We start from the raw sequence: 15,569 nt of genomic DNA, 5'->3' as shown, positions 1-15,569 counted from the left end.
ATAGTCCGGACGAATAGCCCATTGGGAAGAGTGCTGCTGAACCCAGAAGCATTCGGACGGCTCATCAAGTGGACAACGGAGTTGAGTGAGTTTGATATCCAGTATCAACCCCGGTCGGCGATTAAGGCGCAGTCCTTGGCAGATTTTGTCACCGAAGTGCAAAAGCCAGAACCCGAAGTCATGTGGAAATTATTTGTGAACGGATCGTCCACTCGGATCGGTAGCGGGGTTGGAGTGCTATTACTCTCTCCCCAAGAAGAAAGGATGCACTTATCCGTTCGGCTGGACTACAGAGCCACAAATAACGAAGAGGAGTACGAAGCCCTCATAGCCGGCTTGCAGGCAGCTCGGCATGTAGGAGCCGGTCGGGTGATAATCCATTCAGACTCCTAGTTGGCCGCTCAGCAACTCTCGGGCACTTTTGAGATTAACAACGCTCGACTCAAGCTCTACGCTGAAGCCTTTGAAAAACTCAAGGCCAACTTCAGAGAGGTAATTATCCAGAAGATACCCCGAGCGGAGAACCAGGCTGCAGATGAGTTAGCCAAACTTGCAAGTTCAATATCACCAGTCGTCATACAACAGCCAATTGAACAAGTATCCCTGGTGGCGCATATCGATCGGATGGATGGCGTCGCATTTCCGAGCGATTGGAGGACAGCCATCATGGAGTTTCTACGCTCGGGTGCAACACCATCCGATCAGGAGGAAGCCTATCTATTGAGAAGGAGAGCCGGTCGGTTCATAGTCGTTGGCGACCAACTCTACAAGAAGACTTTCTCCTGCCCACTTTTGAAGTGCGTGAGCTCAGAGGACGCTGAATACATCCTCCAGGAAGTACACCAAGGATCGTGCGGAGGACATCCGGGCGGACGATCTCTGGCCAGGAAGATCCTGCTGGCCGGGTACTTCTGGCCAACGCTGCAAGCAGACGCCGCTCGACCCGTCGCGACGTGCCTCTCCTGCCAAAAGTACCACAACTTCTCCCACCGACCGGCAGAGGAGATGAAAGCATCTACCGTATCTTGTCCGTTCGACCAATGGGGAATGGATATTGTGGGACCGTTCCCTATGACAACCGGTCAGCGAAAGTTTCTACTTGTGGCGGTCGACTACTTTTCTAAATGGGTGGAGGCCGAGCCGCTGGCGAAGATCACCGAGCAAATGGTCAAAAAGTTTATCTGACAGCATATAATCTGTCGATTCGGCATTCCTCGTCGGCTCATATCTGATAACGGGCGGCAGTTCGCGGGAAAGTTGCTCGAAGAATGGTGCAAAAGCTACGGCATCGAGCAACACTTCACGTCCGTGGCGTATCCCCAAAGCAATGGTCAAGCCGAAATAGCCAACCGGGAAATTCTTCGCATTCTGCGCGCTCAGCTCGACCATTTGGGAGGAAGCTGGGCGGATGAAGTGTCGGGCGTCCTATGGGCCATTCGAACGACCCCGAAGGAGGGAACGGGCGTGACGCCATTCCACTTAGTGTATGGTGGTGAAGCAGTGATTCCAGTTGAAGTGGGCGTAGAGTCCGTCCGGGTCCAAAACTACGATGAAGACAACGCCGGGCGGAGGCAGCTGGAGTTAGACTTGGTCGACGAAGAATGGGCTAAGGCATCCGTCCGGCTGATGGCGTACCGGTAGAGGATGAAGCAGAACTACAACCGTCGCGTGATCCCTAGAGCCTTCCAAGTCGGCGACCTAGTCTGGAAGAAAGTAAAGTCGGTCGGCGACGTTGGCAAGCTAGAGGCTCCTTGGGCGGGTCCCTTCAAAGTTATCGAAAAGCTCCGCTCGGGTGCTTATTATTTAGAAGATGAAGATGGACGGCAACTGGACCGACCATGGAGCGCAAATCATCTCCAGCCGTACCGAGCTGGGTGAGAGGTGCGCTGATGTAATTCATTTGGTGTATCTCTTCGTTGCCTGTGTTCTTTTAATGCAAGAAGAAAAATGGTAAACGCATTTGGCAGTCTTCGCCGAACGACATTGTTGAAATTAGCCTTAAAGGCCATCGAGCTCCGACGTTAAAAATCGAGGGTCGAGCCGGCGACTATAAACCTTCCGAGCGAAAGGCCGTCGAGCTCCAACGTTAAAAATCGAGAGACGAACCGGCGACTATAAACCCTCCGAGCGGAAGACCGTCGAGCTCCGACATTAAAAATCGAGAGTCGAGCCGGCGACTATAAACCCTCCGAGCGGAAGACCGTCGAGCTCCGACATTAAAAATCGAGAGTCGAGCCGGCGACTATAAACCCTCCGAGCGGAAGACCGTCGAGCTCCGACGTTAAAAATCGAGAGTCGAGCCGGCGACTATAAACCCTCCGAGCGGAAGACCGTCGAGCTCCGACGTTAAAAATCGAGAGTCGAGCTGGCGACTATAAACCCTCCGAGCGGAAGACCGTCGAGCTCCGACGTTAAAAATCGAGAGTCAAGCTGGCGACTATAAACCCTCCGAGCAGAAGACCGTCGAGCTCCGACGTTAAAAATTGAGAGTCGAGCCGACGATTATAAACCCTCCGAGCGGAAGACCGTCAAGCTCCGACGTTAAAAATCGAGAGTCGAGCCGGCGACTATAAACCCTCCGAGCGGAAGGTCGTCGAGCTCCGACGTTAAAAATCGAGAGACGAACCGGCGTCTATAAACCCTCCGGCCGGAAGACCGTCGAGCTCCGACGTTAAAAATTGAGAGTCGAGCCGGCGACTATAAACCCTCCGAGCGGAAGGCCGTCGAGCTCCGACGTTAAAAATCGAGAGTCGAGCCAGCGACTATAAACCCTCCGAGCGGAAAACCGTCGAGCTCTGACGTTAAAAATCGAGAGTCGAGCCTGAGACTATAAACCCTCCGAGCGGAAGACCGTCGAGCTCCGACGTTAAAAATTGAGAGTCGAGCCGGCGACTATAAACCCTCCGAGCGGAACACCATCGAGATCTGACGTTAAAAATCGAGAGACGAACCGGCGTCTATAAACCCTCCGGCCGGAAGACCATCGAGCTCCGACGTTAAAAATCGAGAGACGAACCGGCGTCTATAAACCCTCCGGCCGGAAGACCGTCGAGCTCCGACGTTAAAAATCGATAGACGAACCGGCGTCTATAAACCTTCCGGACGGATAGCTTTTCGCATGGTACAACCCGGTTGTAAGCGCCGACCAGTAACAGGTCCTGCTATTAAGACGAGAATATCACGGCCGAGTTGCTCCCTTATAAAGAATACTTAGCGTGAAAAAATTCTGGCCGAAACAAAGGTTAAGGATGAATACTGGTCGAGCAATCAAATAACAAACAAAAAACAGAGTTCATTTACGCCGAACGGCGGACAGACAAAAGAAGTAACAGTAAGAGTATTTGCACCGAACGACGGGCATATAAAAAACGGTTCAAATACTCCTCACTCATCGAAATTAAAAAGGGTGTCGTGGATAGAGCCCATCATGACAGCCATATCTTCTGGGGGGATGGACAGCTCGGTGAGTAGATGGCCCTTAGTCTTCAAATAAGCAACCGCCACTTTGATAGCCTCTTCAAAAGTTAGAGACAGCTTGTCGCTGGACTTTTCACCGAACTCGTCCGAGCGGACGAAAGCTTTCCGCACTTCAGCCGACCGGTCAGGCTCCCCCGTCTTGATATTCTTTGAGCGTGGCTCGGGAAGCGTCAAGAGCAGCCTGGAGATCTTTCAAATCCCCTTCAAATTTAGCCTGATCGGCCGAGCGGCCTTCCCGTTCGGTGGACAAGAGGGTGCCCAACTCCTTGACACGCTGATCCAATCCCCGATTCTCCACTTTCATGATATCCAGGTCGGAGATGGCCTGAAGCTTCCGGTTGGTTGCAAGCTTTATATTGTGGTCGCGCTTCTTGACCACAGATTCGAGCCGAGTCACCTCCGCCGCCAGCTCGAAGGACTTTTGCCACTTGGATTCCAAAAGCTTTTTAGTCTTCTCCAGCTCGGCGGATGACTGCCCCTGACTTTCCCCCGAGAGTTTGAGCTTTTTTAGGTCATTTTCCAGCACGGCCAGGCGATTGCTAATGGCAATCTGTTCTACCCAGTTCTGCGCAGAGGAAGGGATGTCAAAAAAAAAAAAAAGGAAAGAAAGAACATACCCCGGTGGCCCGCTGTAGATTGCTGTCTCCCAATTGACTGGGAGTCATCAGCGCAACGCGAATCCGGGCGTTGTCCCAAACTTTGGCAAGAGGCCCAGTTAGGGTGATTTGCTGCTCAGGGCTCGCGGGGCGATCAGCAGCCAAAAGATATTCCTCTGAAGGAAAACGCAAAACAGTCTTGATCACCCGAGGGCCGCTCGGGTCATCCTCGGTCTCAGCTACCTGACCGGAAGGCTCCCCAATAGTAGAGAGGTCACCCAAGCGCCTAAGGCGACGACGGATGCGGGGGAGAGAACCAGTCGGTTCCACTTCAGGGAGCGCCGCGGGCAAGCCAAGCTGGGAGGATATTCGATCTGAAGAGATCGCTTCGACGGACGCCGACGCCCCTTCTTCCCGCTCGGGAGGGATACCCCCTCGCTCAGAAAGCTGTTCACCAGAAGTGATCGATGGTGGCGTTGGGTCCGTCCGGCGCCTCTTCCGGGTCTTTAGTGGAACATCATCAATAGGTGGAATCTCCACCCCGACCGGGGCAGATGAAGTAGAATCACCTGCATCTTCTGGTATAGGGGCTTGGGCGGCTGATACTTCAGGGGCGGACTGTGTCCCTTCAATCCCCGAGCTGGCTGGGACAAGCCCCCGCTCAGCGACCTCCTTTTCGGTAGCCGCCTCAATCTCAACGGCTCTCAACTTCAGGCGCTCGGTAGCTTTAGCGCGCCACATGATCTCGGCTACGGAAAACAAAAATAAATCAGTTAGAGCAAAGGAGAAAGGTAAAGAGAAACCCTTACCCATGTTGCAAGGAATGCCGGCCCGAACGGGAGATAAGCCGAACAAGTACATCACTCCCTTAAGTAGCAGCTTATCAATGTTGTATCGTTGGCCGACCAGGCGGTTAACTGCATGGAGGTAGGCCGGATCGCTCTTGTACTTGCCGAGCTCTGGTTGGGTCGGCACCGCGGTCTGCCACTTTGTTCGGAAAGTCGGCAGCTCGGGGAAGCCCACATAGAAAAAGTATTCCTTCCAGTGCTTGTTGGAGCTCGTCATATTGCTAAAAAGAACAAAACCAATCCTAGTTTGGAAAATGAAGGTGCCACACTCGAATTGTTTTGGATAGTAGAAGTAATGGAAGATTTTGGGGTCCAGAGGGATATCGTTCAACTTGAAAAGAATCACCACCCCGCACAGCAGCCTAATGGAGTTCGGAACGAGTTGGCCGAGTGGGATGCGAAAATAATTACATACTTGCAAACAGTGTCGGACGGCGGGACATGGGGCCGATCGGAAGGAGTGGCTAATATTATTTCAAGGTCAGTGGGGAGATCATAAGTACGCACAAGGCGTAGTGTGTCTTCTTCATCAAACCGGCTCTCCATGGTTGTATACCAAAGACCAGGAGAAAAGGCCGACGGTTGTGAAGTGCTCGACATGATCGGAAAAGTGAACGCGATAAAAGACGGAAAGAAGCGAGAAAACAGATGGCAGAAGGAGGAACAGCTAAAGAACGACGCGAAGGAATGACGGAATAACAGGAGAGCTGAGCTTACAAGGACGAAGACGATCGGAAAAAGGGGTTGCAAGGGCGCTGGAGATCGCCTGGAAGCAGAGAAACAAGGTCGCCGGAGGGAGAATTGTGGAACACTCGAGGGCAGGAACGCGGCGGAGGAGAAGGAGAAGATTTTATAGGGATTGGCCCGGACGGCCTCAACCGTTGGATGCAGGTCACGAGGATCAATGCCCACATCTAACCGTCCATTTCAAACAGCAGCAATCCCATCGGAGGTAACGCCGCCGCCGTATGCTGACGGCATCAGAGATGCCACGTGGCGCTACCGCATGAGGCGCATTTAATGAGCGCCATTACCGCGCGCTGCGCGCATGCTCGGCCTTAATGGGGCGGATTTGACACGCATTTTGAGGGGATCCCAAAGGCGCCAGTTTTGACCGCCCATCCGTTGACGGCGCCGAACGGGCGTGATGAAGAATGTAAGCCGAACGAATAAGCATTCCACGGACCGTCCGAGCGCCGTTACTCTGTCAGACCTGGGGTCCAGTCAGTCGGACTTAGCGCCTCCTTCGACTAGACTTGAAGGGGAGGCAAGTGATCCGGTAATAAGGAGGGGGGACCCCCTTTAAGCAGAGTCAACGCCATGTGGAGGTCGAAAGGTAAAAGTTCAACCAGGGGTTTGTCCGAGCGGACAAAGATTGGGGCGACCGACCGAAAGTTCCGGGTCGGGAGTCGGGGTTCCGACGCTCATGTTGAACAGGGTTGTATAGCCGAGAGGGTAACCCGCTCGGCCGAAGGCTTAAAGTAGTAATACTGCAAACCGTCTCCACAGAGCACACAACCGGGAACTCTCGAGCGGACTAGCACATACGACCGGCCGGACGTGAGGGGACTGCCAACCGGCCGGACGTGAGGGGACTGCCAACCGGCCGGACGCTCGGGATGGGGTAAGAAGAGACAAAAGGACAAGGGAACATCCTCTGACAGCGGGTATGTTCAACGACCAGGCCATACGCAGGATCTTACGACAGAGGGTTCCGCTGTCCCATCAGAAATGTGCTCAGACTGTAGCAGTATGGTGTCAGGTAAGCTCTTCTGACAAGCCCATACTGCGGTATGGTTAGAGGACACGTATTCGCCTCGGTATATGCGCGTGAGCCTCTTCACAGCTCTATATAAGGAGCCTCACACTTCGCCGGAGGTACACAATCTTCAATCCTTGGAGCCACCTTCTTGTTTTCCCCTTACCTGACTTGAGCGTCGGAGGGTCGTCGCCGGGAACCCCTTCCCGGCTCGACTTCTTTGCAGGTTCACCGGAGCTCCATACGGTCAGTCAGAGAGCCACGTCATCGGTTGGGAGAGCGCTACGTGCCCAGAGTCCATCGATTCAGCATTCGGACAGAATCAGTACCTGTCACAGTCGACTGGTACATGCTGAACTCAAATTACAAACTTCTGAGACCAACTTTAGAAATGCATAAAAAATTCTAGAAAATTCGAAAAATCATGAAAATTTGAACACATATTTCTTGAAATGTCCTTTAACTAGGAAAAATATGTTTTGATGAAAAGTCAACCTATTTTTGAAATTTTGACCAAGTCTCAAGAATTCCAAAAGCGTGTAAGTTTGTATCAATTTAAAACCTAGTTTTGCACTCATATGTTTCAATATAGCTATACCATAGTAAATAAAATATTTAGAATATCCAACTATGATCTATAAGCAAGATGTCCATTAATTAAATATTTACTTTCCCCATAGTTGGTCTATGATCACTAAAAATTGATACATCACATAACTCATCAAAATGTCATAAGCATATGTGAATTATTTGTATCATCCTAATATCTCACATTTATGGTTAGAAAAGAAGACAAGTCATTGTGAGATAAAGGTAACTTCTACTTAGCCCTTTTAATCATGAATTTCTAGCAATGCTAAGTGGTCTCCCTTGAGGTCTCAAGTCAACCATTTTTCAAGGATTTGAATTATGATTTTCATGGTTGACTTAATCAAAAATCCTCTAACTCTTGAGGATTGATTTTGGCACCCAATAGAAATTCTTTCTAATTGGGTTGACCAAGTACTCTTTCTGGATCCATTTCCTATCTATGGTCTTTGTCTTAGATTGCCCCCTAGCAAGTAGACAATTATAGGTCTTTTCATTGTTTGGTTCATTGTATCCTATCTCATTTTTCTTAAAACTTGCCCTTTGGCTCCCAATGATCATATTTAGGGTTTTAGAGCTAATTTCAAATTTCCTAAGGGCATTGGTAAGGTATTCTACCTTTTCCCTTAACTTCCTATTTTCCTCTTCTAAAGATAAATCATTTGAACTAGAAGAAGAGGAAGCATGCAAATCATTATCCTTAATAGACATGGATTCTAATTTTTCTTCAAGCATGCAAATATCATTTTTCAAGGATTTGTTCTTTCTTTTTGCCTTAAACAAATCATCATTTATGATTGAAATAATTTTAATTAAGACATGAAGAGGAAGATTATGTACCTCACTTACCGAGACGTCCGAATCCAAAGTTTGACCTCCCCCTTCACTTGAGCTCCCTTCTTCGTCTTCACTTGAGCTCCTTCCTTCTTGTTCGGATGAGGTGAAATCTACATCATCAATTCCCATTAGAGAAAAATTGACTACATGGTGCTCTTCTTCCTCCGATGATGATGATGGATCATCCCATGTTGCTTTTAGGTTGTGAATCTTCTTTCCCTTTTCTTTTGTATTTTTCTTCTCCTGCTTCTTCTTTCCTTCTTTCTTTTTCAAGAGAGGGCAATCATCCCTCATGTGTCCTTTTCCTTGGCAATTATAACAAATGACTCTTCTTGTCCTACTCTTGAACTCCTTCTAGCATGAGACTTGTTAGTAGAAAAGGTTTTAAATGGTTTTCTCATCTTCCTTACCATATATGCCTCTTGATCGCTATCTATTGAGGGACTTGAATCCTCGGAGTCGGAGGGTGATGGGGATGAAGTTTTCTTCTTCTTCTTTTCTACAACAAGAGCTATTCCCTTCTCTTTTGAAGGCTCATTAGCTTGTTCATGAAGTTCAAATTTAAAAAATAATTCATCAAGCTTAATCAAGGAAAGATCCCTAGATACCTTATACGCATCAACCATTGATGCGCATAAGGTGGTTTTAGGAAAAGATTGGAGCACATACCTTACTAGGTCACGATTGTCAATCTTCTCACCTATTACAAGAAGTTCATTTACTATCTTCTTCAATCTACCGTGCATTTGACAATGTTAGAGTGTATACTAAAAGCCTAGCTTTTGGTATAAATATTTATCTAGAAATAAGAATCACATTGGTCAAATGTTTACATTTATGATAAATGTAGTTGTTCAGTTAATTTATATTGTAGATAACATGGTGTGTGGTGTCACACACAGAGGATCATGTTATCAGTACCTTATAAATTATAAACAGTAGCTCACGACCATAATGGAAAAGAACAAACCATTGGAAGGTCGTAGTGTAATTAGGTATTAGTTTATCTTAACTAAATAATTACACTAGTACACTTAGAGTGTATTGAGTAGGACCATTAGAGGTCGTTTCTTTTATACTGACTTTATAAAGAAACAAAGACCTCAGTTATTATGGAAGTGTGTGCTCTTAATCCTAATATAATAACAAGCACATATATTTGATATTTATTTCTTTAATTTATCAATGGGTGAGATTTAGTTCGATGAATCAATAAGCCCGATAAGTTGGGAAATGATATCACTTATAGTGTGTGTTGTTGATTATAGAAGGAAACTGTGTCCTAGTGATCTAGGTTGAGAATGTCCCCAAGAGGAGCTCATAAGGATTGTCATGTTAAACCCTGCAGGTGGACTTAGTCCGACATGACGATGAAGTTGAGTGGTACTACTCTTGGAGCTAGATATTAATTAAGTGAGTTGTCAGTAACTTACTTAATTAGTGGGCATTTGTTATCTTAAACACAGGGAGACTAACACACTCATGATAAGAAGGAGCCCAAAATGTAATTTGGGATTGGTGCGGTAGTTCAATAATAGTTCTCTAGTGGAATGAATTATTATTGATAAAATTAAGTTGTGTGTTCGGGGCGAGCACGGGATGCTTAATTTTATCGGGAGACCAAAACCAATTCCTCCTCTTGGTCCCTATCGTAGCCTCTTAATTATAGAGTACTATACCCACCTTCTTACCCATCCTATAGGGGCCGGCCAAGCTAGCTTGGAGACCAAGCTAAGGCCGGCCATGGGTATGTTCATGGGTGAATTCATGTGGCTGTCCCTATTAAAATAAAAAGGAATTTAATTTTAAAATTTTTCTTATGTGGATAATATAATTTAAAAGAGAGTTTAAAAATTTAAATCCTTCCTTTTATAAGATTCTACAAAAGATTAAGAGAAGAGTTAAAATCTCTTTCCTTATTTGTTGATTAAAAGGTTGATTTTAATTTTGGTAAAAACTTTCCTTTTAATTATATTCATGATTTAAAAGAAAGTTTGAAAATTAAAAATTCTCTTTTATTAGTTTCTACAAAAGATTAAGAAAAGATTTAATATCTTTCCTTATTTGTAGATTGAAAGGAGATTTTAATTTTTAGAGATAACTTTCCTTTTTGGAAATTATCCACATGTTTAAAAGAAAGATTTTAATTTATAAAATTTCTTTTTATTAACCAATCATGAAGGGATTAAAATTATTGGAGAAATTTTTATAAATTTCTAGAAACAAATTAGGAAGTTTTAATTTTTGTTTTAATTAAAACTCTCCTTGTTTTGGGGAGAAGAGTGGCCGGCCATTAACAAATTGAAAAGAAAAATTGTTTTTAATTAAATAAATTTTCCTTTTCAATGGCAAAAGAATTAAGGGAGTTTTTATTAAATTTTCCTTATTTGCCAAGACCAAGGATTATAAAAGAGGAGGTAGAGGAGGCTTCAAGGCTAAGAACTCTATTCTATTTTTCTCCCTCTTTTCTTCCTTGGGTGTGGCCGGCCCTTTCTTTCCTCTCCTCTCCTTTGTGTGGCCGAAACCTTCTCATGGTGGAGATAGCTTTGGTGGCCGGATCTAAGAAGGAGAGAAAAGAAGCCTCTTTTCTAGCATCCCTTGGAGCATGGTGGTGGTGGCCGAACCTCTTCATCCTAGAAGAAGTTTTGATGGCCGAAATTTGCAAGGAAGAAGAAGGTGCTTGGTGGTTCTCATCTCGGAAGATCGTTGCCCACACAACGTCCGAGGTTAGAAGAGGAATACGGTAGAAGATCAAGAGGTTTTTCTAAAAGGTATAACTAGTAATTTTTCTTTCCGCATCATACTAGTTATTTTTGGAAATAATACTAAATACAAGAGGCATACGATTCTAGAGTTTCGAATTTGTTTTCGATATAGTGTTCTTTTGTTTTTCTTTTCCTTGTGATTTGATTGTTCTTTTCGGTTAACCTAAAGTTATTTTAGGAAATTAAATATTAGATATTAGATTTCTATAAAAGGTTTTGTCTAGTCGGTGGTAGTTGCTCCCATATCCAAGAAGGTCATGTGCCTCGCCACGTCAGTACTGGGAACCAATTATGGAAATTAATATTTAATGGAATTAATAACTTAAGGTGACTTGGGTCGAACGTGTTAAGTTCCGCAGGAGATCCAAGTCAAAACCTAAAAGAACAAATAGATTAAGTTTTGGATCAAACGTGTTAAGTTCCGCAGGCGATCCAAAATTTAATTTAAAAGAACACATGGTAGCTAGGAAAAGGTTCAGACCTTTGTACAAAATTTTTGTACAGTGGAACCTCTAGGTTTTCCGAGTAGCAACCAACAGACAAACGGTCTCATTGGTCTTCATGGCAAAGGTTTGAAGTTGCCCCAACAAAACATCTCTCTTGGGCCTCCTAGATTCACTTGATCTCTCATTTAATTCAATAAGTTTTTCTCAAAGCTCTTTAGTGGAGTTGAATGGTCCTACGTTGCTTAATTGCTCCTTGGAGAGTCCACATTGTAGAGTTGTTGTGGCTTTTGCATTTGCTTGAGCCTTCCTTGCCATCTCTTTTGTCCAATCCTTGGTTGGAAGAGGCACTCCCGACCCATCTTTTGGTTTCTCAAATCCATCTACAACACTAAACCAATTTTCAATATCATTCATTAAGTAATATTCCATCCTACCTTTCCAATATGCGAAGTCGTTGCCGTCAAAGAAAGGTGGTCGAGTGGTGCTATATCCCTCTTTAAGCGTGCGTCATCTTGATGCTTCGGTCGATGGTTAGTTCTTCCGATGCTAACCTTGCTCTGATACCACTTGTTGGAGGATCTGTGGCCGGCTTGAAGGGGGGTTGGATAGCTCGGTCACCCCCGAATCGATTTCTTCTCTACAAGAGGGTTAGCACACAGCGAAATATACTAAAACTAAAGCAATGGAAAACAAACAAGAATATAAACGCTAACAATCTCGATGTAACGTGGTTCGGAGATGATGCTCCTACTCCACGACGTGTCTTTGAGGTGGACGAGCCCTTGATCCTTCGGTGTATCAGTCCCCGGCAATCTCCAGCTAGAACTTCTCCTTCTTAGTGGAGCAAACCTCTCACAAAGTTCTCCTCCTATTTATAAGATGAAACTTAGGGTTGGAGAGAAAGAGAGTAGACTTGGAAGCTTTGGGCAAGACTAAGAAGGCTTACAATTAGCACCAGTAACCATCTTCAAGCCCTCAAAGCATCTCTTAAATAAGAGGAGAGAGTTGATCAATAATCAACTCAAACCCCGACACCAGTCGACTGGTCCAAGCACCAGTCGACTGGTGTGTCGTTGGACCCAGCCAACGACTCTATGCAGAAAGCCAAATTCTGCCAACAGCTATGTACCAGTCAACTGGTCTCAGGACCAGTCGATTGGTCCCCGTAGCCGACAAGCACAGAATGCTTCTGTGCATTATGTGAAGCTGGATCAGTCGACTGGTCCATGACCAGTCGACTGGTCCCAGTACATTCTCACACACTCATCCTTTTTGGAATCGCCTTTGAAGTCCTCTTCCTCGGCCTTCGTCCCTCAGATGCACCCGAGCCTGCGGCTCCTCTCCGTGCCATCCTTCACGTTGTCTTGAAGTCCACTTCCCTTGGCTCCACTCCATTGCTCCTCGTCCTGCGGTCCCTCGGATGTCTTCCACACCACCCTTCACCGACTCAACGATCCGAGCCCTTGGATGAGCTTCCCACACTTGGTCGAACCAAGTTCCACATGTATTTCTCCAAGTCCTGCAAGACTCAAACACATATCAAATACATATGAAAGCCTAACTTAAACTCTTTGACATACACATCAAAACCTAGGTCGATTGCACCAACAGAGTGTATATAGCCGAACGAACCACTTTTCCTAGGCATGACTCACAGTCTATAGCTAGTTGGTCCCTAAGTCATTCGGGCACCCGGGCTTAGCTTTCTTCTCACGTCCATGGCTCCTAGTTTACAGCCGATCGGTCTAGAGCCGGTTGGATATCCGGTGTCTAGTTCCCCACTTCTCATGGGCATGACTCTTAGTCTACAGTCGATCGGTTCCAGAGCTGGACAAACACCCGAGCTCAACTCCTCACTCCTCGTGGGCATCACTTCTAGTCTACAACCGGTCGAGCCTAAAGCCAATCAGATATTCGGGGCCTAATTCCATACTCCTCGTGAGCATGACTCCCAATTTACATCCAGTCTACCCCAGAGCCGGTCGAACACCTAGGCTCAGCTCTCTACTTCTCATGGCCATGACTCCCAGTCTATAACTGGTCGGCCCTAAAGCTGGTCAGATATCTGGGGCCTAGTTCCCCACTCCTCATGGGCATGTCTCTCAGTGTAAATTCGATCGGCCCCAGATTCAGTTAGACTCCTTTTAGGATACAATACTATTAGAAAAATTGCAATAACTTGTTAGAAAAGAATGACTACTCATCAGAGAATATTCCATTACTCAAACATATACATGCAATAAAACCTTCCTATGCCTAGAGGGAGGTTGTTGTACACCCTCTAACATTCTACATATTCTAACGTCCGACATTCTTTGACGCCTTATTATTGCGGAGTTATGAGAGGCAGTACAAAATGGGGGTTCTCTCTGTTGGCTAGGTATGTAGACGAATCTGCATACTCATGCACACACTCATACATATTACTATTATACTATTCATTTCGGGGTTGTCCTAACTTGAGTGTCGGAGTATCTGCATCAAGGACTCCCTCCCTGGCCCAGTGACTAACATTTTCTTCTCCCAATTCTCATTTTTTCTGTGCAGGTTCATCCGCGCCATCAAGGTCTTTGTCTTCTCGCGGTTAACATCGGAACCACCAAGCCAGCACATCATCTTCCTCGCTTTCAGAAAAGATCAATGACCAACATGATTTGTTCAAATCAATCGATGTGGGCATTAATAGAGGTGTTGCACTGATGTAGGAGTGAAGTTCATGAGAGCTTGGTTGGGGGAAGTATCGAAAGGGACCTATAATTATTTCCTCACCATAAAGTCATTGGTAGTGCCAGAAGGTGTCCTCAAGGTGATACAATTGATAGAAATATGAGTATGTCAAAGAAGGAAGCATATAGACAAGGCAAGTTAAGCAACGTTGAGCTTGGCAATGTAGTCAAGCGTGTTAGATATTTTACCGATTTAGTGTCAGATAATCTTTCTTTTAGTCTACCACCTGACACTATTATAAACGTAAGGATGAGTTCTTTTTAATCAGGGGTGACTGATGTTAGAGGGTCCAAATAGTTTTCATATTATTTTTAGTAATGTTTGAGTTCTTTGGTATTTAAGATATTTTTGATATTTAGGGTAATTTTATCTTTTGTATATTTTAGATTTTGAGTCCATTTAGAAATTTTATAATGGTAAGTCTATTAATAATTTTTACTTTCTTTTAGAATTTTTTCCTTTCTTTCCATCTTAGGAATTGCGGTCTATATGTTAAGATTTTTTTTATTTGTATCTTAGGGTTTGAAATCCATTTATTTAGTTGTTTGAGAGATTATCCTCGGTTATTAAATAATTTTTTTCATTTTCATAAATATTTGGAGGACAACGATTTCTCTTATTATTTTTTCCTTAAATCCCCTTCTCGCCAGTTGACAAGATAATCACCATCCTATCTAGTGTCACCTTGGTTATATGATTATCTGGTAATCACATAACTAAGGATTATGCATGATAACTTTAACCAAACATATTTTGGATTTAGAGTTTAGTATTTAGGTTAAAGGAAGTGAAAATAATAATAAAAAAAAATTAACACTAGTTTAGTTGGTCGTGGATGGGTGCAAAATTTTACTTCTATTAGCTTAAACATTAAATTCTAAATCCTAAAAAAATTAATTTTTTTTTTGAACACGGGATGCCCATGGGTCATCATGGGTGAGCAAAGTAATGCCTTTTTTTATTCACATCGAAAAGCATTCTAAGGTTTATTAATAATTTATAGATGCATCAATTAAAAATCTAGAGTTCAAGACTCAGCTGTAGTGTATTATTAAAAATTATTTTTATTAATCAATCAGAAATCTAAAATTCGAGACTCAGCTGCGGCGTATTATTGAAAATTTTTCTTATTAATCAATCAGGGATCTAGAGTTCGAGACTCAGCTGCGGTGTATTATTGAGATTTTTCTAATTAATCAATTAAGAATTTAGAGTATCTTTAGTCTCACATGCATCTTAAGATCGATAACACTGCGAGCAGAAAAGCTTCAATAAATATCTTGGTTCGACGATGTTAGAAAATATACTTTTCTTGACTTTTTGACTAAGATCAAGTATAATATATTAAATTAATTTTTTTATAAGAGTGAGTCTGTTACTCTTGCATTACACTATCTTGCATTGCACTACTGCATGCATAGCTCATCCTTATCCAATTTAGGTATATTCATGTATTATATTACACACGCAACGCATGTGCATGATCACTAATGTCACCCTTGCATTTCACTACATATATATATATA

This window comes from Zingiber officinale, chromosome 8B (assembly GCF_018446385.1).
Source record: "Zingiber officinale cultivar Zhangliang chromosome 8B, Zo_v1.1, whole genome shotgun sequence".
Classification (NCBI taxonomy): Eukaryota; Viridiplantae; Streptophyta; class Magnoliopsida; order Zingiberales; family Zingiberaceae; genus Zingiber; species Zingiber officinale.
The sequence above is the reverse complement of the archived record's forward strand: the minus strand, read 5'-3'. Positions refer to the sequence as shown.